The sequence below is a fragment of the Nomascus leucogenys genome, chromosome 3, assembly GCF_006542625.1.
Source record: "Nomascus leucogenys isolate Asia chromosome 3, Asia_NLE_v1, whole genome shotgun sequence".
Classification (NCBI taxonomy): domain Eukaryota; kingdom Metazoa; phylum Chordata; class Mammalia; order Primates; family Hylobatidae; genus Nomascus; species Nomascus leucogenys.
The window spans coordinates 52,742,359-52,764,035 of NC_044383.1; positions in this window are offsets into that span (position 1 = coordinate 52,742,359).

The following is a 21,677-nucleotide window of genomic DNA, read 5'->3' on the forward strand; positions in this document are numbered from 1 at the left end:
AAGTCACACATAACATCTGTGACCGGAAACATTCCAACCATAAGATAAACCCCTCCCCCACCAGAGACAGGCCTGCCCTGAGATAACCTCCCCTCTGGTCAGAGAGATGTCAGCCCCAAGATAACCTCCCCTCAGATGTTCCAACTCCACCATAAACTTCTCCCCCACACAGAAACATTCCAGGCCTGGGTTGCAAGATAACTCTCTCACCCTGAAACCAATAAATACTCTTAGTCTGTAAGAGAGTGCTCCTGACTGAAATTGGCCAGAAGTCCTCAACAGTATTTCACTGCTGAGCCACTTTTTGTGTTTCTTTCCTCATTCCTTAACTCTTAAAATAAGCACATCATTGAGACTAGGGTATCCATTCTCTCAAGCATTTATCCTTTGTGTTACAAATAATCCAATTATATTTTAAAGTTATTTTAAAAATACAATTATTATTGATTATAGTCACCCTAATAGTAGGTCTTATTTATTTTTTCTTTTTTTTTGTACCCATTAACCATCCCCAACTCCCCTACAACCCCCACAACTCTTCCCAGCCTCTAGTAACAATACTTCTACTTTCTATGTCTATGAGTTCAAATGATTTATTTTTAAATCCCACAAATAAGTGAGAACATGTGATATTTGCCTTTCTGTGCCTGACTTATTTCACTTAACATAGTAATCTTCAGTTCCATCCATGTTGTTACAAATGACTGGATCTCATTCTTTTATATGGTTAAATAGTACTCTATTGTGTAGATGTACAATATTTTCTTTATTCATTTATCTGTTGATGAACACGTAATTTGCTTCCAAATCTTAGCTATTTTAAACAATGCTGCAACAAACATAGGAGTGCAGATATCTCTTTGATATACTGATTTCCTTTGTTTTGGGTGTATACCCAGCACTGGGATTGCTGGATCATATGGTAGCTCAATTTTTAATTTTTTGAGAAACTTCCAAACTTTTTCCATAGTGGTTGTACTAATTTACATTCCCACCAACAGGGTACCAGGGTTTCCTTTTCTCCACACCCTCACCAGCATTTGTTATTGTCTGTCTTTTGGATACAAGCCATTTTAACTGGGGTGGGATTGTATCTCATTGTAGTTTTGATTTTCATTTCTCTGATGATCAGTGATGTTGAGCACATTTTTGTTTTGTTTTGTTTTGTTTTTTTAGTGGAGCATATGTCTGTTTATTGATACAAGTGAGACAGTTTCAAATGACTAGGTTCAGCCCTGTTCGCCTGTTTGCCACTTTTATATCTTGTTTTGACAAATGTCTATTCAAATCTTTTGCCCATTTTTTTGGTCAGATTATTAAATGTTTTTCCTATAGAGTTGTTTGAAATCTTTATGTATTCTGGTTATTAATCCCTTGTCACAGGAGTACTTTGCAAATATTTTCCCCCATTCTGTGGGTTGTCTCTTCACTTTGTTGGTTTTAACCTTTGCTGTGCAGAAGCTTTTAAATTGATGTGATCCCTTTTGGCCATCTTTGTTTTGGTTGCCAGTGTCTCCTTTTATTTGCATTTTTCTAATGATTTATATTGTTGAGCATCTTTTCATGTGCTCATTAGCCATTTGTATGTCATCTTTGGAGAAATGTTTATTCCAGTTCTTTGCTGATTTTTTAACCAGGTTGTTTGCTTTTTCACCGTTGAGTTTTAGGAGTACTCTATATATTCTAGTTTTTTTTTATAAAATATATGACTTGCAATATTTTATTCCATTGTTTTTTGCCTCTTCAGTCTGTCGATAGTGTATTTTAATGTACACAGATTTCAAAAATTTCATGAAGTTTAATTTTTTCTTTTGTTGCCTATTCCTCTTTATTTTATTTTGTTTTACTTTATTTATTTTTTTGAGACAGTCTTGCTCTTTCACCCAGGCTGGAGTTCAATGGCATGATCTCCGCTGACAGCAACCTCCATCTCCTGGGTTCAAGCGATTCTCTTGCCTCAGCTTCCTGAGTAGCTGGGATTACAGGCATACGCTGCCATGCTTGGATTTTTTTTTTTTTTTTGTATTTTAATAGAGCCGGGGTTTCACCGTGTTGCCCAGGCTGGTCTCGAACTCCCGACCTCGTGATCTGCCCACCTTGGCCTCCCAAAGTGCTGGGATTACAGGCATGAACCACTGCACCTGGCCCGCCTATGCCTTTTTAAAAAGATGTTTTAAAAGTATATCTTTAAAATAATATCTTAAAAGTGATATCTAAGAAATCACTTTTATTTATTTTATTTTTTTGACGTCAACTCTTTTGTATTTTATTTCATTATTTTTATTTTATTTTATTTATTTTTAATTATACTTTAAGTTCTGGGATACATGTGCAGAACGTGCAGGTTTGTTACATAGGTATACACGCGCCATGGTGGTTTGCTGCACCCATCAACCCGTCATCTACATTAGAAATCACTTTTAAATTGAATGCTGTGAACCCTTTGCCCTACGTTTTTTTCTTATAATTTGATAGTTTTAGGTGTTAAATTTAGGTCTCTGATCCATTTTTAATTATTTTTTAAATACAGTGTTATATAAGGATTCAACTTTATTAATTTGTACATAGATATCCAGTTTTCCTAGGACTATTTGTTAAAAAAGATGACCTTTCTCCATTGAATAAGTTGACATTCTGTCAAAGATTATTGGACCATATATGTGAGAGTTTATTTCTGGTCTCTATTCTATTCCATTGGACTATATATCTGTCTTTATGCCAGTACCTCACTGTTTGGGTTACTGTAGTTTTGTAGTAAGTTTTGAAATCACTAAAGGTGAATCCTCCAGCTTTATTCTTCTTTTTCAAGATTATTTAGGCTGATCAGGGTTCCTTGAGATTGCATATGCATTTTAGGATGAGCTTTTCTATTTCTTTATTTCTGCAAAAAAATCATTGGCATTTTAATAGAAATTGCACTGAATCCATAGATTGTTTTGAGTAGTATTAACATTATTAATATTAAGTCTTCCAACCCATGAACATGAGATGTGTCTATATTTATTTATATCTTCTTTAATTCCCTTTGACAATGCTTTTATAATTTTTATTGTAGGAATCTTTCCCCTTCTAGGTTAATTCCTAAGTATCTTATTCTTTTTGATCCTGTTGTAAATAAATGTGCTTTTGTAATTACCTTTTCAGATTGCTTATTGTTAGTGTCCAGTAATACAACTGATTATTATTATGTGCTGACTTTATATTATGTTGCTTTGTTAAAGTTATATGTTAGTTCTAACAATTTTGTGAGGGTGTGTGTGTATAGAATCTCAGTGAATTTTCTACATACAATATTATATCCATTTTTCACAAAGGTAATTTTACTTTTTTCTTTCCAATTTGTGTGCTTTTTTTAAACTTGCATAATTACTCTGGCTAACATCTCATCTTATTTCAAAAAACATTTTTTGATTGTTCATTATGTGCAGGACATCATACCAGATGCTTCTAGGGAAATAAAGGCTAATAACATGTATTCTTACTCTTTAAGGAAGTTTATGTTTAGAAACTTGAGTGGAAACTTCATGAAAGAAAAGATTTTTGTCTGTTTTATTAATTGCTATTGTTCTTGCATTTAGAATAATGCTTAATACATAAGAAGAGCTTACTGCCAATATTAATAAATAAATTAATTAGGAGGCTACTTTGAAAATGAAACAATAAAGAAGGAAGAAAGCCTATGACTAGACGACTGCAAAATGAATAAGGACATAGCTAGCATCTTGACTTAACATTTGGTCACTGAATATTATAGGATAAAGAGACCATTGTAAAATCCTGTCCTCCAACCTGGATCTGAGAGCAGGAGATAGGCATCATAGAAGGAATACCTTTAAAAAGATTTTTCAAAGGCATTTAACTTTCAAAGGCATTAACATCGTTAAATTACATAATTCAATGATTACTTCAATAACTTATTTAAACAAAAATTTATTGCTATCCTACATACTAAAAACTATGCTCCCTGATGAGAAAATAATGATAAAATAATATAGAAAAGTTTTTTGTTCTCATGGAACTTACATCCTAGTAAGACAAAATTACATTGTTCGGGAATAGGAGGCATATTCTGATGTATGGAAGGAAAGTAGGAGACAAGGTCTTAGGATAGAGAGTAGGGTGGGGCCCACTTAAGTAAGGAAGATCGATGAAAGCTTTCCTGAAGAGCATGCATTTAGGTGAGGTCTGGTTCATATGCAGGATCTAGCAAGGTGGACCAAGGAAAGAATGCTCAAGATGAATGGAAGAACCTGGGCAAGGGCATCACGTGGGGAGCAGCTTGATGTCTGTTGGGGATGTTGGCCAACCCATGACTGGGGCCTCATGACTCAGGTAGTGAGTGGCATTAGGCAGTTTACAGAGACAGGCAGATCCAGGTCATAGTGTCTTATGAGTTAGATGAAACATTTTAAAAATTGAAAGGGTCCCCAGAAATCATCTAATTCAAGTTACATTCAGACAAAGAGAACAAGATTCAATAATGTCACTGATGAATGACAAATGTGGGTCTTGAAAATGTGAAGATAAAAGTCAGGATTGTACTGTGATCTATTTGAAAAAGAAAACAAAGGATTTTTTAAGTGATAGAAAACTCATTATGTTATTGACAAATTTTTTTAAATACAGTTTTACCAAGTAACTTAATTGGAGTTTTAGGAGCAAATGATAAAAGGTATTCATAAAAGCCAGAGTCTTAGCTGTGCATTGTCTCATGAACCACAAATTACTACAGTATCAGAATGTAATTAAGTTCATTTGACTGGATTGTCGTCATTATCTACAATAGTTGAGAGACACTGTGGATTTCTACATCAGTGGAAATAATGCTCTTTTCAATTCTTTGGAAATATTATTTGTTTAAACTTCCTTCTCAAATATATTACTTCAGTTTCAAAGAATAATTTACTTAGTTGCTTAAAAACAATGATCTAATTAAACCTGTGCATTATGAATAAAAGAGTTACGAATGTTAAATCAATGTTCATTTTAGAATTATACTGAGGTAGCCATTACATGATTAATTTATAAATATAAAGACCTTAATTAGTAATTAAATTTCTAGCACTTCAGTGGCAATTTATTTCACATTGTAAAAGTTTCCTCCTGTGTTTGGGCCAAAAACAGATATAACAGTTGTTCAACTAAATTGATCTAAAGGAACAGTTAAAATAACAAAGTAATCTTCAAGGGTGATTTTTGGCTCTCAAATATTATCTGAAGTCTTAAAGCCTGACTCATCTAATATAACTTCTAATGTAATGATGAACTGAAAGAAGAACTTTTAAAAATCAGGTAGGAAGGGGAGGAAAGACACCTGAACAGTAGCTTCTAAATATATTTGATGTTAGCCAAAAAAATATTATTTTACATTATAGCCGTTATATACGTGTGTATGTATAAAACATACAGTATAATACACGTGCAATGATATCTAAAACTGTGTGTACGCTAGTAAGTGGGACACTCTAATATTTTTGTATCTGCTTTTTTTTTTAGATATATTGCATTTCATTCCATTAAAATAAAAGCTTATCTTCTTATTTCGATCAATAAAATTATCTAACCAATGGGGCGGTAACCCAGAACTTGACTATGGCACAGCATTCCAGAGAAGATAAAAGGTTAAACAAAAAGATAGAAAAGACAAGAGTGTAACTATATACAATAAAAGGGATTTTGTGCATTTCACCAAGGATCTGATGGTGAATTCATGGAGTGCTCCTTTTCCTGGGGTTTGAAAGCCCACCTCTGAGGAGGAAACTGAACAGGCAACATAGAAGACTAGGCCAGTTGCTTCCTAGCGAAATCTTAGCAAAGACAGAAATAAGGGGAGGAAATAAATTGAAAGCCTTGTTTGAAGAGCAGAGGAGTAATGAATATTTGTTTAAGGAAGAATTGAAAGACTTCCTAGTATCTTGTAAGATCTTGTGTCTGAGGAAGAGTCCTGGGAAACAGAAGGTGCAAGCAGCAAGAAGTGACTTTATTCTAAGAAAAGGGAATGGAGTGTCAGTCAACAGCTGTGGATGCCATGTATGGGTTTCCTAATGATGGTTCCCTATAAATTTTTAACGTCTAAATTTAGTCTACCTACTTAAAGTTTGCTATATTGTTATAGAATAATTTCTGCTAATTAAGGCACGTTATATAATTTTGTAACAAGACTGCTTGTTGAGTGAAGGAAAAGTAGGTTACTTTCTATCTAATAATATTTCACCAAACTGGTTAACATGAGTTATCGTGAAAGTTTGCATAAATATTTGAGCTACACTGAGGCTCATTGGGGGTATTTTTTATGATTGCTTGCTTTGCTATAAATCACATCCCTGCATCTCTTGTCATCGCTGAGGTAATATCAGAGATGTGAGCACTGTGTAGCAAACTGCAGAAAGAAGGATAATCAGGTGATACGGTAGTTGGAGGGCCTTGTGTAGTGGAAGGAACGTATATTCCCCTGAGACTTGTTTGATCTTGAGGATACCCTTGGACTATGAGTGAGTAAATATTGAGAGAATGCCACTGACCATGTTGGTACCTCTGCAGTTCAGGAGGACAAGTAATACAGGAATCCCTCGAGCCAGAGTTACCTTTAAGATCTCCTAAAGCAGGAGTCAGCAAACTTATTCTAAAAAGAGCTCCACAGTAAGTACTTTTGCTCTGTGGCCCATATGATTTCTGTTTCACCTTCACAGCCCTGCTGTTGTTGAAACAGCATTAGTAAATCGCATTGAGCCTTTGGTAAACAAATAGGTATGACTGTCTTCCAATAAAACTTTCTATTTACCAAAACAGGAAGAGGACGGGTTTGGTCTCTGGGCTGTAGTTTGCTGACTCCTACCCTAGAGAGAATCTGAATGTAGGCAGAGCTACTGTATTTTTGTAGAAAACTATTTACTTCTTTTTTTGTGAAGAGAACTCTTACTGGCTATTAAATTGCCCAGTTATCCTCAAGTCTTGCAAAAGCTGGAAGAGGAGCAAAGCAAGAGCAGTTAGAGGCAAGTTTGCTTCCTGAGAAGCTCCACACGTAACAGCTCAGGAATTGCATGCAGCTGGGTCAAAGCAATTGTACCTAGAAAGCCTCTTTGACGCTGCCTGAGAATGTATTCCTCTCTCCTTGGTGTTTATCACCTTGTTTCCCTTTCTGTCACAATTCGGTATCACCTCTAGGCCAAAGAGACACTTCCCATAGCCATTAGGTCCTCTATTTGGTTCTTTATACTTCAGTTTTCCACCATCTTCTATAATTTATTGAATCTTAACAATTTAAAAACTCGGAGGAGAAAACCACAGCCCAAGTAAGTAGGCACAAGCGAAATTGGCTCCTTACTCCAAAGACAGCTGTCTTTCCTAAAGACTGATTACATTCCCAGTGAAAAATCCATACCCACGAATCTGCTATAATCCAATCTGCATCAATATCGAGCATGACTTTACTCTCAGCTTTGAAATGAGCAATAGTCTTTCCAGTGTCATGGGAGAGAAAACGTATTCTTCCAAAGTCCACCTCCACCTTCCTCGGATAACTAGGGAATTTGGTTCCTAAGAGAATCCTTTGGTTTTCACTTTGTCCGTAGCTCAGATTCAAATAACAGTTCAGTAAGAGCTTTCTCTCCATTCTGACATTCAGAAAGCAGAAACATACCTTGGGGATATTACAGAGACAATTTTGAACAAATGTGGTGAAATTATTTATAATCTCTAGTCTTCCCTGAACATTTTAGTTGGATGTCTTCACTGGATAAAATGCCAGATACGTCAGATTTCTGAGCATGCATCACATAAAAGGACAAGTATAGTGGCTCAGAGGGCAGGTTCTGGAGCCACACTGCTTGGCTTAGTAGCTGAGTCCCTCCGTTTCCTCATCTGTAAAATGGGGATAATTATACTACAACATTGGGTTGTTGTGAGGATTACAGATAAAGTACTTGGAGCAGTGCCTGGCATATCAGAAAAATTCAATAAATATAAGAAAAAAGAGGTCTAAGATACATATAAATAAAGGAAAAGAGGGAGGAATAGATAGCACATATTCTCATGTAAAATTATACTAGTTTTCCTCTGTGGATCCATTAAAATTAAATAGTTCATAAGTATTATATCATTTATTTTCTCTCTCTTTGACTTTTTCTCTTTCTCCAGTGTACAAAGAAGGATCTTTGATTTTTATGATGTCAAAAATACATTCAGAGCAAGGTAGAAAAATTTTAAAAGTTTCTTGTGCATACTCTTGGTTCATGAACCAGGAGATCTCAAGCCAAAAGTGATAAGAAGCCCTGCTCACAGCAGTTACATCACAATTTACAAAGCAAGAAGGAGGAGGTATTTTGACCTTTTCTGTGACTGGCTATTACACATTAATATTCTTTTTTAGGGCAAGTAGAGCTGTTTAAGCTGATCTGTCTATAGCTGATTGGTTTAATTTCACTGAATCATGCTGACAAGGATATAAAACTTACATTTTCTGTTTCAGTTATGATTAGAGCTAGCGTTTAGGAGAAATCAGGACAAGTCAAATTTTTATTATATGGTTGTGAGTGGTTGGCCTTTAAATATATCTGAACTGTAGCCCATACTTTTATTTTTATTTTTTAGCAACGGGCTTCATATCATTTGAGGAAGGTGATGGCTGTTGTACTGATTTGGAAGCTTCAGTATTTGAATTGTCACTCTGTGAATCGCATTTTATATGATGAAGTAGAAAGTGGCATCATGATCAAAAGGTCATTCCCCTTTCTGTCTCAGTTTTCTAAAGTACAAAAAAGTTTTATAATATATACCTTGGAGAATTACTGTGTATATACAGTGGCAAACACAATAAAAAAGTTCCAGTAGGTGCTCAGTAAATTAGGGATATTATAACTATTTTATTATGTTTTTATTCTCTGGTGATCACTACTTTTCACGTGAAGCTTAAAGAAAAGGACAGTAAACTAGGAGGTTATAATCAGAAATCTGAGTTCTGGACCCACCTGTGCCAAGAACTACCTATGAGACCTTAGGCAATTCACCTGTCTTGTCTGTATATTCCTTTTCTCTTTGAGAAGATGAAGAGGTAGTGTTAACCATGTTACCCTGAGTGAGGTATGGTGAGGCCGGATGCACATCAAAAGAGAAACCAGAGAGAGTTTCATAGTTTTGTTATTCACATTTCCCTGGGAAAAACACAGCCTTGCCACCCTGGGAGTGAGGGAAGCATGAGGCAGAGGAAGAATGGGACACTGTGAACAAGCACCTTTTTTGTGGTTTCTGCAGGAAGAAAAGGGTGATGCAGGGTAAACAAGTTCAGTATTGGCTAATTTGTATAATATCAGCTGGCTCTGGTCATAAGGTTTGCCTCTGGTTATCTGGTACCTGGCCGTGGGGCAATTAGGGCAGGTGCACAGTGGCCTGGAGTGTGAGTCAGATAAGGGAAGTGGTTGAGATGTGAACTTAATTGGCTACTCAAAAAAAGGTAACACCTGGCCTCTAGCCAGGGCCTCAAAGCTGGGTCAAGTCAGCACACAAAAAGTTGTATTACAGAAGTTAAATTAGATGAACTTAAGATCCTTTCCAGGCTTATCTTCTGATTTGAGAATCACTAAGTTGCTTGCATGGCAATTGTTGGGCCAGAATATACTTGCCACACATGTGCAAGCAGGGATGGCATGGTCTTCCTTTGGTGGGATCGCCCAGGACTACTAGTGCTTCTGCTTACAGACTTGCCCACAGGAAGCAATGAGGATCCTTTCCTCTGGGAAAATAACCAGTCAGGAAGGTCTGGCTTGGAGACAATAGCCATTTTCCAGCTTACAATAAGTTCAAGTTTCTCATCTTGTTCTGTGTCCTACAGACCTGTATTCCAGGAGGACTTTCTATTGACTTTCTAAATAACAGTAGAATCTGGCATCAAACGCTCAAAGGACGTTATACACTGATTACAAACTAATTGATATGTCAACCCGTTCCTGAAACTGCAGTTCCCTTCAGGGTAGAAGGTAGCAAGCAGTAAGCACTGTGCAGCATCACAAAATAGCATCCTGGCTTGCAAATTAAAGACTACCTGATCTAACTCAAAAGTTGACAGAATGCAATTAATGACAATTTGAATCTAGTCTGGGGTGAAAGTGCAAAGTTTAAGAGAGAGCATAGTTCAGATAATTTTCAATTTACATTGGATCTCAGTATTTTACTGGCATAATGTCTGCAATTTCCTAATTTCTGTACTTCGAAATATGTAATGTTGGCATTTTAAGTGTTTTAAGTGGATGAAATAAGCTTAAAATGAAATAGAAAAATAATATTAAAAGAGAGCAAAGGCAGATCTCTTTTGGGAAATTCTAATTGCAATAAGTCTGGGCTCCAAAATACAAATTATACTCATAATCACATTCTAACTCTTGGCTTTTTTTCCCCCTAGTATCTTTAATTAGCTGACAAATGCTTATGGTTACCTATTTGAAGATTAGTCGACTTCCCAAACTAGAATGAAAGCAGGAATTTTATTTGTCTTGTTGACTGTGGCACCTTTACCACCTACCACTTAATAGATACTTCAAAACATTTGTTGAATATTTACATGTAAAATAACATTTACACATTTTAGCTACCATTAGCACTAATAAAAATCTTTATTTGCAAAAACAAAATTTAATATTGTTGTTGCTGCACTTTTCTTAACACATGATTTTGCTATGAAGATAGTCATACAATTGTAGACCCAAACATCTAAGTGAGAGCCTGGCAAACTTCAGTGAGGCACACCCGGTTCTTTTGCAACTGTCAAGTCAAAGCCACCCACACGTGATAGCAATAGATGGTCATTCTCTTTGTTGACTCTTTCATTTAGTAGTTCATTTGCTTTATTTTTGGAGAATTAGCCTCACTCAGTGAATACAATTTTCAACTTTCTAATCTAACTCCAAAAATAGTTTCTTCTGGAGAAATGAGATGAACTTCTTGAGCATTAAGATAGAGCGTATGTGTGAATGTTGGATACCTATCCTAACTTGTCCCATGGTAAACACATCACACTCAACATAATAACTTATTTTATTGATGAATCATGGTCATAGTTATGAGCAAGCAATGATATAATATATATCTATCTGGAGATGGAGATAAATATGATGTGATGCATTGGGATATAGCTGCTTGTTCCAGCAGTGGCCTGAAACCTAATATTTTCTAAGAAGCCCTCCCTGAAAACTGGTTCTTTGCCCATTTTCTTTTCTCTTGAAGATGTACAGAATCCTAACTTCCTAGGAACTATAAAGCTGATGATATTTTTGAAAATGAATTAGCAAATTGAAGACTAAAACACTTACTGGTTTTGTTATGGTTCAACAATTATTTCACTGGCTTTCTAAAAATGATAATTTGGCAGAGCCAGGGAGAGGCCATTTCCTGATAGTCCACACCTATTAACATCAAAATGTTAACTGAATGCAGACCCCAGGGAGAAGAAACGTCCTGGGCATGCAAATTAAGAGACAAAAAATAAGGAAGTATGATCTGGGTACATCCACCGGAAAAAGGAAGAAAGACTCAGATGGGCATGCATGTAACTCCCTAAACACACTGGGCATGCTCAATTCCCTAGGGTAAGGAGGACACTGCATGCAGGAAGCCCACCCTAAGGGAAGAATCATGGCCAAGAGGTGAACCTATAAAGTCCCAGGATCAAGGTTAAAGGCCTTTCTCTTCTCTTTTCTCTCTTGGACCTCAGTGGCCATTTGGGTTTCTTCCAGGCATCCCTCCCTTTCTTTCCTGTTCTAAAGCCTTTTAAAAAAAACTTCCACCCCTGCTCTGGAATTCACCTGGGTCTCTTTTTCTGCTTTATGCTCTTCAGTCAAAGTCTCTCTTCTGAGGAGGTAAGGACTGAAGTTGCTATGGACTCATATGGACACACTGCCAGGAACTCAGAGTAACTCAGATCTCTTCCACCCGTAACATACTCTATTCTAGGACCTGTGCCAACCGTTAAAGATGTTTTAATAAACTGGTTTCAATCCTATATATTTTGTTGAGAAATTGGTTATCTGAGTTTTTAAAAAATGTATATCTCAAGGTTTGATGATTGAAATAAACATTTAGTGTCACGTCGCTGGATAAACAGTCTCGTAGAAAGAATAAAATGAGATCATTTATTGAGATTAAGAAGATAACAAAATATGAGTGGATAGAAGAGAAAAGAAAGTGTATAAGAGATACAGTAGAGAATGCAATGAAGAATAAGTAGGTGATAAGTAAAAGGTTTGTTTAGCAACAGAGAGAGCCCAGATGGAGATAAAAAATAGATGAGATCAACATTTTTCTGTGCCTTTCTCTAGCACCTCTGCGCAATTAGATAGATTTCTTATCTGGAGGATTTACTGGGACAAAAAATAATGTGCTTTCTTATCTCTCAGGGAGTTAGAGCCCATGAAAAAACTTGAGACTCTCTTGAGCAAGAGTAAGAGAAGGGGTTGAAATAGTGAATTTTTGAAAAATATTCAAATTTTTTGAAGTTCAAGAAGATGATAGATGTCGAGAAAAATTTCAGAGCAGACAGGTGGAAATTTGTCTATCATAGATCTAGCAAATACAGGGCTTTGAGGGCAAATCACAATGGAAAATAACATAGGAAGTGATGAAGATTGTTGGATGGAAATGAGAGTTCCAAGAATAGTCGGAACTTATTGATACAAACAGTGTTTTGAGAGGAAGAGCAGAAATACAATCTGTATTATGGGCAGGCCGAGAATAAACAGAATATTGGGGATGGCAAGACGTTTGGCAGAGGATGGGCTTGAATATACTTTTTAAGCAAATAATCTCCCATCAGTGATGTCAAGAACACATGAGACTACAATATTGTGTTTCTGGCTTCCAGGAAGAATTTCTTAAAAAACAAGCAAAACAATGACAAAAAGAAACACTTGACATTCTGATATCTGTTTCAACTGACTGGATATCTTCTGTCATTCAAAATCAGGATCATCACAAGTACTTTTACAGGGGCTAATAATGAATGATCTTTATATTTCACTATGGCCCAGAGAAGGGTCTACATTCAAAGCATGGGCAGCCATAACTCTTAGTGATTCCTAAGACACTACATCTGTCTCTTAATATTTAACTTGTTCTCTTCATTCCAGAAAATGGTGGTTGCATTAACACGCCAGTTTCTTCTTGTTAAATGACAAGTGCTTTATACCTGGTAGAAAGAAATTCTATGTGTCATGATAATTCCCAGTCTGGAGAGCATCAGATTATTTTCAGCTTCCTCTGTTCTATTTATTCTACACAGCCATTTAGCCTTTAAGGAACAACTAATAATAAAAAACTAGAGCCTGGTTCTGGGCAAAGTCTAGACTCAAGAGACATCAAATAATTCATTATCTTTATATTTAGGGGTCAGTTTTATAGTCCCTGTGCAACTGAGGTTGACACTCATTAGCCTGCTAGTTTGCTTTTGTAAAATACCCCTTCAATTGTTAGCAAGCAAAGGGAAGAGTAGTGACATCAAGTATTTGTTGAGCTCTGTAGGATAAGGGAAGTCTGGATTAGCTGTTGTTTTTGCAATATTGGCCAGCCTTCTGTTACTGGGATCCAATAATTTCCCAGAGAGTAGAAACTTCATGTATCATGGAAGGATCGGAAGAGCCTAGAAACGGGGCTACAGTTCTGGGAGGATTATTAATATACTTTGAAATGCATAGCTCGAATTCAAACAGTACAAAACGGGTATCATGAAAAGAAGAATTCTGCTCTCCATATCTCCCCAGCCACCTACTTCTCTGCCCAAACCTGTATCATCTTTCAGTTTTCATTTCATTTTATTTATCTGTGTGATGTCCCAGAGATATTCAATGCATATAAGCACAGACCATATATTTCCTTTAGTAATAATAAATGGCAGCATGACTTGTAATAATTTCTTTGTATTTAGCAACTTTTTTTGGAATTATTTGTCATTACATAAAGTTCTGCTTCATTCTTTTATAATGAGTTAGAAAGAATCCTAATTTATTTTCCTGTTATCTATTGGTGAATATTAGGACATTTCCAATCCTTGATGTTGCCTACAATGCTTCAGTGAATATTCTTATATCTATATCATTTCCTCCTATGTAAATATATTTGTAAGATAAAGTGCTAAAAGTGAAATTTCTGGGACAAATGTTATATGCGTTTAAAAATTTTTTTTTTGAGACGGAGTCTCGCTCTGTGGCCCAGGCTGGAGTGCAGTGGCGCGATCTCGGCTCACTGCAAGCTCCGCCTCCCGGGTTCACGCCATTCTCCTGCCTCAGCCTCTCCGAGTAGCTGGGACTACAGGCGCCCGCCACCACGCCCGGCTAATTTTTTGTATTTTTTAGTAGAGATGGGGTTTCACCGTGGTCTCGATCTCCTGACCTTGTGAACCCGCCCGCCTCGGCCTCCCAAAGTGCTGGGATTACAAGCGTGAGCCACCGCGCCCGGCCTAAAATTTTTGCCAAACTCTCCATAGAGTAACACAGGACTGCTGGGAAGGGAAGAGTGTCGTCCCTTTAAATGATACGGAAGCGGGGAAGGGAAGTGCTGGGTAGGGGAGGGCGTGGTCTCTGGCTAGGGCTCCACTCCCATGGACCTAGCTGAGGACAGGCACTCCCGCCTTCCACCTAAATTTTGCTTTTCCCAAGACCACCTTGGCCCGCCATGCCCCCATCCTGTGCCTGTAAAAACTCCAGGCCCTAGAAGGCACACACGCACAAGTGGCTGGACTTCCTGAGGAATTCATCGGGGAAGAAGATGCAAGTGGCTGGTCATGGAGAGGACTTTCTGAGGAGCTCCGGCAAAAGAGCACAGCGAAGAAATCCCAGGATACAGAAAGCCCTCTGTACTTGCAACAAGGTAAAGAGTCTAATTGAGCTCGTTAACACAAGCTGCGTATAGACTGCAAACTAAGAGAGCGCCCTGTAACACACGCCCACTGGGGCTTCAGGAGGCCTAAACATTCACCGCTAGACACTACCATGGGGTTGGAGCCCCACAGCCTGCCCGTCTGTAAGCTCCCCTAGAGGTTTGAGCAGCGGGGCACTAAAGAAGCGAGCCACACCCCCATCGCATGCCCTAGGAGGGGAACAAGGGAACCTTTCCCGTTTCGGAAATAGCAATTCAAGTTTTTCACTGGCACCGTATAAGATTACCTGTGAGTACATACACATCCTTACCAACACAAGGTGTTATCAGATGTTTTGATCTTTTTTAATCTGACAGATTCAAAATATATCTCATAACTTTAATATTTTAAACATCTTTTCCTATGTTAGGGTCACTTAATGTTCCTTTTCTGTAATATTTTGTTCATTTCATTTGCTGAATTCAGGGGGAAAAACGGTGCCTTGGGAACTGTTCATTTCATTTGATGAATTCAGGGGGAAAAACAGGGTGCCTTGAGAACAAAGCACTCTTTCTCCAGATTGTAAGAATTTAAAAATTTGCATAATTAGGAGTTTGCAACATTAACAAATATTGTATTTATGAGGACAGTTTAGTAGATTGCTAAATTGAAGTTTTCAATAAACTCCAGTAGTACACAACACTTTTTAAAAATGAGTACCTAATTTAGTGGTTCTTTGTGCCAATTTTATGTATTAAAAGCAAGTAACCATTTCAGACCTAAGACAAAAAGGAAATATTAGGAAGTGAATATCACTTGCTCCAAAGAATGAAATAAAAGGGTTGAATTGGGGATCAATTTATACTTCATCAATGGCTTCTCATTAGCCTACCACTGTCTAATCTTTGAGAAATGCTATTGTACATGGAAATAAGATCAAAGTATTTGCCAGAATATCAGACCACAATTCCTGTTTTGCAGTGAAGTGACTTCATGGACGTGACCAAATCATCTAAATTTCCTGGTTCCTAGTTTAGCTATAAATATACAGAGTTGAATTTTGATGCTTGAAAAGTCCAAAGTTGGCAAACTTCACAAAAAATATGTGTCATAACTCCCGGTGTTCTAATAATAAGACATAAATTATTCAGTGGTAGTCACCAAACATTAGAAATAGAACTAGTGTCATTAATATTCCAAACCCAATTTCTCCACATTCTAGGTAAATTTAATTATTCACTTGCTACTCTGAACCCCTATACTTGTACAATATTATTAAAAGTTATCTGAAAAGTCTTTGTGCTTTGGTGGTAAACAAAATGAATTCACATACAGAATTTATGTGACCAGATTAGTTGACTAGACACAAATGTTAATAATTATTCTTCCTCTAACAGTTTGTGTCCACACAATTGACCAAATTAGGATTGTCTCAATATGTCTAATGCAGTGATTTTCAACAATGAGAAATTTTGTCCCCAGGGGATACTTGGTAAAGTTTGGAGACACTTTCTTTTCACAAGGGCAAGGAGGGGGATCCTGCTGGCATCCAGTGCCTGTCAGCCAAATATGCTGTTAAGCTGTCTACAATGCAGAGGATGGTCCCCTACAACAAAGAATTATATGTCACAAAGTGTCAACAGATCTGGAGTCTAATGACAGAAGATTCAATTAGTTCTTAGATTGCTTGATTACTGTCAAAGAGGCCGATATAACTATATATCAACTTTAACATAAACGTGTAGAATTTGGGTCCAGTGGTTTTTCTTCCACAAACTGGGGCATGCGTTGTCTTAAATGTATGCCACTTTTTGCTTGCTGTAGTTGGTGGACTGAGATTCGTTACATTTGATGTAATGATACATTCTAATTATTCAAAGATTAAACATTTCCCTAACCTCAAGGTGGTAAATTATGTCAGAGCTAATATTAAAACCCCAATCTGACACATAATTGCCCGTTATCCTGGTAGTTTATAATCAACCTTTGGAACTTTCTCTGTTATCCCTCCAACCTCCCAGCTACTCCTTTGCCACTCCTAACCAGCCTACCTCCAGCTGTGACTTCTTTCAGAAGATCTGCTTTCATTGTTGCACTATGGATGTCCTAGGGAAAGAAAAATATAATAATTTATTCAGTGAACCTGTAACAATCTGATAGCATGTTTTGCTTAAAGTGATAAAGTGAAAAAAGTTCTGTTTTTATTCTATTAACATACCAAACTAATGAAACAATCCAAAAAAGGCCTAGGTAATACCAGCCACTTGTATAGGTAAACGTTTATATGTGTATAATATATTGAATCAACTGTGTGTTTGGCTTTATGAAGAAACAGTGACAGAGCAGTGTTGGAATTTGGTTATTTGGTGCCTAATATACATATTGCTAATCTTTTAAAATTAACATATGCTTCAAATGCATCTGGTTGTTTTAGAAATAGCACAGAAAGTTCACAGTTAAAGCACATGGATGGTATGTATACTTACAGAAGTGTGAAATCATTATAAGAGAATAATTGAGCAATTACAAGCTTTTTTTATGGGAAGTTTGATAAAAAGAATAGTTCTGTGCAATTATATTAGTCCATTTGCACGGCTAGAAAGAAACACCTGAGGCTGGGTAATTTATAAAGAAAAGAGGTTTATTTGGCTTACAGTTCTGCAGGCTGTACATGAAGGATAGTGCTGATATCTGCTTCTGGTGAGGGCCTCAGGGCACTTGCAGTCATGGTGGAAGGTGAAGAGGAGCCATTGTGTCACATGGCAAGGGAAGGAGCAAGAGAGAGGGAGCAAGAGAGAGAGGAAGGAGGTGTCAGTCTTTTAAACAACCAGATTGTGTATGAACTCAGACTGAGAACTCACTCATTATGTCGAGGACAGCACCAAGATATTCATGAGGGACCTACTACACTCATGACCTAAATACCTCCCATTAAGCCCCACCTCCAACATTGGAGGTCACATTTCAACATGAGATTTGGAGGGGACAAGACATCCAAAGCATTTCAGCAATCAAATGAATACACTTTACCAATATATGGCACAAATTTTCATGGTTTTGATGTATCATGTTTTCCAACTCCCTATAGAAAGACAGAGAAAAGAGAAGATAACTTGTTTTATGAGTTTTACAAATAATGGGCAGTTGAGAAAAAGTGTTTTTTTCTTTTTAAAAAATTATGGTTAGCGCATTTATTTGATAATAAAATAAGATTTCTGTTAACATATGTATCCTATAGTTTACAATTTAGCTACACGTATGTTCACAAGAATTCTAAACTATTGTTGCTAAGTTTTGTGCTTCTTTAGGAAATGATGGTGAAACTATATGTTGCTATTAATAGTCTATGATATACCATCTGCATAAAAAATCATATTTTTAATAGCTTCTGGATCTCTCAGTAGTTCTATTCATTTTATTACCATAGAAAACATCTTAAGGAGATGATGTTCAAAATATTCTTGTGACCTCTGAGAAGACTCATGCCTATGCATCAGAATCCCAGTGGGGAATTTGCAATACCCTGGTGTTTGGAGATAGCTAAAATTTTTCTGAGACTTTCTACAATCTTTTCACTGTACATTTCATTACCTTTATAAGGACAAATTTTCAATGAGCCAAGGAAACTTAATGCATGTTTTAACATGCGTGTTGTCTTTATCATATTTCTATATTTATTTGGCTAAATAGCATACTCGATTCCAGAAAATATCTCTTGAATAGATAGCAAAGATGCTTTGCAGAAAGAAAATAAAATTTGAGCATTGAAAGCAATAAAATGAGAATAAAAAGCATATTAAAGGTAGAAGATTAGTTACTTACTTTGCTGAAAAATAAATTCCTAGGTCATAAAAATTTTGAGTGTGATATCATGATGCTTCATATGGAATTGAATAAAGCCTGCAGATGGTATTACTGTCAGAAGATTAGCAAACTGAGAAAAAAAATCAAAATTCGTATGAAGTATCTATTCCAGCGAGGACAAATTGCTATCTCATTTATGAAAAAAAATGTCTAGTATAGTTAACCTTCCACTACCTGGCTGACTGATCCCCTAGGGTTTGTTACTTATTAAAGGATTAGGTCAGACACAGCTACTGGCAAATTGAACATTCAACTGTACTAGTAGCCAGGTCAGTCTTGGAGAGGGAAAATCTATTGAGCCCATGCATAACATCTGTTCTTTTCAACATGGACCGCTTGCTGATAAGCTTAATGAACAATCACTGAGTTGGCTGTACAATGAGGTAGATTAATATCCACAGAGCAGATCATTATATCCATTTGATTATTGAAAGCCTCATTTGCAGTAGAAACATTTTTAGAAAACATTCACAAAGTATAAAAATATTCCTACATTTAAGACCCAGTCTAGTACATATCTTGTTCTCAAACCACCTTGTCTTCAATCATCCAGTCTTACTTATTCCAAGTTCTTGTTTATCTACCAGACTATTTCCCAGGAATCAATGAATCACAACAATGACTATTGGAATTTCTGGTTACCATTAATATTTTCTAACATCAGTGTGCCCTTCATGTTCACATAAGCGGGACCGCCACATAAATCTACTTCTATCAAGTGCCACTCTGTCCCGCCAAGAAACCTGAATAACTGGCTAAAATGTTTTCTTCTCAATTATCTGATCATAGGGAACCCCATCAAACCCAAACTAGGGGTCAAGACCGGGTTGGTGGTGGAAGTTTAGGCACAACATTCACAGGAGAAACCTACTTATGAAACTCCCTTGTGCATTTAGCACCTACCTATACTCACTCTCATATACTCTACATTCACTTTGTATGCTGCTGAGGACATCACAGTTGTGAGGCTTGATAAGATAATACCCAGTTAATAAAGGTAGTTCAGGTTAATGATTCTCCCCTAAAAGTTAAGCATTCCATTTTTATTGGAGCTTAGAAGCAAGGCAAAAGCTGCCTATCAAAAGAATATTTACTTTCAAACTTTAGGGACATGTGCTGTAAATTTTTTACCAAAATGCAAGAGTCATTATTCAGCATCACAATCTGGCGTAGATATTTCAAGAACATTGCATCTGTGGTCTAGTCATATCAGTCACAGCAGAGAGCCGTCTTTTGTTCAAGACCCATTCAAAGCTGGCAGCCTTTGGGTCATTCAACAAATGGGTTGTAACAGCATATCCAAATGTGCCATTTGTTATCTTGAAAATGGAAAGAGTTTCACCGAATACTGTATCTTCTACTTTGAGTTAGAATTTGCAAGATAAATGCTTTCTGGAAGGTTTATATAAAATTTTAAGTAAAACGTCTCATATAGAAACAAAATATTGGTACTAAGAAGTGAGGTGTTGCTATAAAGATACCTGCAAATGTATAAGCAGCTTTAGAACTGGGTAATGGGCAGAGGTTGAAAGAGTTTGGTGTGTTCAAAAGAAGACTAAAAGATGAGCAAAGTTTGGAGCATCTTAGAAATTAGTTGAGTGGTTGTGACAAAATGCTTATAGAAACATAGTAAAGGTCATGCTGATGAGGTCTCAGCTGGAAATGAGAAACTTTTGGGGAACTGTAGAAAAGGTAAACCTTGGCCTGGCACAGTGGCTCACGCCTGTAATCCCAGTACTTTGGGAGGCCGAGGCAGGTGGATCACGAGGTCAAGAGATTGAAACCATTCTGACCAACATGATGAAACCCCGTCTCTACTAAAAATACAAAAATTAGCTGGGCATGGTGGCACATGCCTGTAGTCCCAGCCACTCGGGAGGCTGAGGCAGGAGAATCACTTGAAACCGGAAGGCAGAGGTTGCAGTGAGCCAAGATCGTGCCGCTGCACTCCAGCCTGGGCAATAAGAGCGAAACTCCATCCCGCTCCCCAGCCCAAAAAAAAGATAACCCTTGTTATACCATAGAAAATAAGTTCACTGCATTGTGTCCATGCCTTAGGGTTTTGTGGAAAGCTGAACTTAAGAGTGATGATCCAGGGTATCTGGAAGAAATTTTTAAGCACCAAAACATTTAAGAAGTGGTGTGATTACTTATAACAGCTTATGATAAGAAAGGGCAGCAAAGCAATGACCTAAAGGTGGAACTTATAATTAAAAGAGAGGTAGAGTGTATAAATTAAAAAAAAAAAGTTTACAATATGGTCATGTGGTAGAGAAGAAAAGAAATTTTTCAGGAAAGGAATCCAAGGGTGCTATAAAGCAACCACTTGCTAGATAGCACAGATAAAATGGAGCCAGGTGCTACCAGTCAAGACAGTGAGCGAAAGACCCCCAAAGGCATTTCAGAAATCTTTGAGAATGTGCCTCCCATCAAAGACCCAGAGGTCCAGGAGAATAGAAGTGTTTCAAGAAACAGGCCTGTAGCTCTGTTGCCCTCCACCATCTCAGGATGCTGCTACCTGCATCCTGGTCACATTGGCTCTGTCTGCAGATGACCCCAGGTACTGATCAGGCTGCCACTCCAGAGGGTACAAGCCATAAGATTTAGTGGCATCCATGTGGTGTTACATTTGCAAGCATCCAGAATGCAAGAGAGGTGGATGATTGGCATCTTCCATCTAGATTTTGAAAGATGCATTGAAAAGCTCCACATGGCAGAGCCACTCCAGAGAGCCTCTGCTAGGGAAGTACCTAGTGGAGCTGTGAGAGCAGGGCCAGTGTACTCTAGGCCCCATAATTATAGAGCCACTGGCAGTGTGAAACCCCACTCCTAGTACCAATTTTCTGTCAGTCTATTTTGTTTTGCTATAAAGGAATTCATGAGGCTGGGACATCATAAGGACAAGGTGTTTATTCGGCACATGATTCTTCAGGATGTACAATGAGCGTGGCAACAGCATCTGCTTTAAGTGAGGGCC